At 25.6% G+C, this 2,500-nt stretch overlaps 1 pseudogene; it reads right to left on the bottom strand.

The window, feature by feature from the left end:
• Nucleotides 1-2,064: 2,064 nt before the first annotated feature.
• The window catches only part of LOC147470977 (uncharacterized), a 1,810-nt pseudogene continuing 1,374 nt past the window's right edge, over nt 2,065-2,500 (bottom strand).

Consider the following 2,500-nt stretch of genomic DNA (forward strand, 5'->3'; position numbering starts at 1 on the left):
TAATCACGATAGTAATACTAAAGATGATAATGATTACCTTGGTCATGATAATGACAATAATGATAAGAGTAACAAATAATAATGATAATGATAGTAGTAGCAGTAATAATAATAATACTAATGATTATAACAATGATAATAATTATAATTATATCAATAATGAAACCTCTATTATTATCGTTAATATATACTTTTTATTTTCAGTATCAATAATATTTTGATCATTATATTGAGGTCTATCTTTATAATCCCTATTTCTTATCATTTCTGTTATAATTACCATCATCAATATTATTATTATTATCATTACAATTATCGTAACAATATTTGTCATTATTAATGATAATGATAATAATGATGAGATAGCGTTGTCATCAACGTTATCATTATTCTCAAGGCAATAGTCGTTTTTTCTTGAAAATGATGATAATGAGAATAATGATGATAATGATAACAATAGTAATAACAATGATAATTATAACAATATCATCATCATTATTATCACAATTGTTATTATCATCAGTTCCATTGTTACTGTTATTATCAATATAATTTCTATTATTATCGCTAATATTATTTACATTATTATTATTATCATTATTATTACCATTACTATCATAGCTATCATCATCATTATTATAACAATTATAATGATGATAATGATAAAGAGAGTTGTAGAACTAGAGGTAGTATTGAATATAAGATAAATAATTCAAAAGATAACAATAATGATATCAATAACAATACTTTAAACGATTATAATCATGATAATGATAATCACAAAAATAATAATGGTATTGATAATAGTAACGGTAATACTACTGGTGATGGCCATTGTATTAATGATAACAATAATTGTAATAATGATAATGAAAAAAAAATTATCACCATCACCACCAACAGTATTGATAGTAAGAATACTAATCAATAGTAATGATAATATTGATCATAATAGTAATAATGATGATACTAATGATAAAGAAGATAGTAAAATTAGTAACAGTAATGAATAATAATGATAATATCTATAATATCAATAATAATGATAATGATAACAATCATAACAATGGTAGTAATGATGATAATGATAACAATCATAATAATGATAGTAATAATGATAATAAACATGGCATGAAGATGGTAATAATGATAACGGATGTGATTTGAAGATAGTAGTAATGATAATGATATTAAAGCTACTAATATTACTACTAATAAAGATGGTAATGGTAATAATGATAATAACAATAATAATAATGATAATAATAGTAATAACAATGTGAACACCGATAACATTTGGGAAATAATGGCAATGATAATGGTAATGATGATAAAAACGAATACAATAATTAATAATGATAATAGTAACAGTAAATAAAAGTAATTATCATATTTACATAAGCAACTAAAATTATATTTATTACTGCAAAATTCATTTCTTTCTATTCTATTACTATCATTAATATTTTCATTATTGATATTGTTACTATTTACATCATTATCTAATAAAAATAATGATGTAATTGCTACTAAATTACTATATTACTATAATAATACTATCACTTCACTACTTATAAAGTATTACTAATACTACTAGCTATATACTGGTATTGCTATGTTGATACTATTATATTATTATTATCATACTACCACTACTGCTACTTTGCTAATATTTATGTCCGTGTTTATGTTTTTGTTCTTGTTCACATTCAAGTCCATATTCATGCTATTGCTATTCTCACTGTAGCAACGCGGGACGCCAGATGTCTGTAGCAAATAGGCGAAGCAGTGTTGCCACTTTGCTCTTATTTATGATCCACGTAAAATATCCACGAAAATTATGAAAATTCCACAGTGTATTCCACAAACATATTTTCTTACTATACAATATTGAAATTATGCTTTTATTGTTGCATCACATTTATTGATAATTGATGACAAACCATCTTGAATGAGATGAAATTAATACAAATTGTTTTTTTTTTTTACAAAAATAAAGTTACTTTGCAACAAAAAGCATGAAAAAATCTATCCTGTTTCTTTTGTATAATTGTTTTTATTTTTTTATTCTGCATCCAGTTCAAGGGACATAATATCTGCATTTCCCTTTGCATTGAAAATCTTCACTGTATCTTCATTTGGCTTGAAAGAGACGCATGGCATCCCTTGAACAGATAATCCATATCTGATCTAGAGTATTGCTTCTTATAATGAAACGATTTCTTAGCTTAGTGCGTACCACATTCATGTGAGAGGCATTAAAGAAAGGAAAGGCAAACAATGTCAATGCTAGAGATGAAATGTTTGGATATTTTGATTCCACTGCAGAATTCTTTTTCTCATTAACTTCAGCCTAAAAAGAAACATTCATTTCCAAACAGGACCTGGGACATTTTCTATGTCATCCATGTCAATAAAAGTTGGCTGGTGCTGAAAGGCAGTTGGCGCAATGGAGTCTTTGTGATGGGAAGAGTTTCAACGTTACGAGGCAGTCGCATCT

Source organism: Penaeus japonicus, unplaced genomic scaffold, assembly GCF_977035675.1.
Source record: "Penaeus japonicus unplaced genomic scaffold, GWHDUDI00000001_assembly GWHDUDI00000011, whole genome shotgun sequence".
Classification (NCBI taxonomy): domain Eukaryota; kingdom Metazoa; phylum Arthropoda; class Malacostraca; order Decapoda; family Penaeidae; genus Penaeus; species Penaeus japonicus.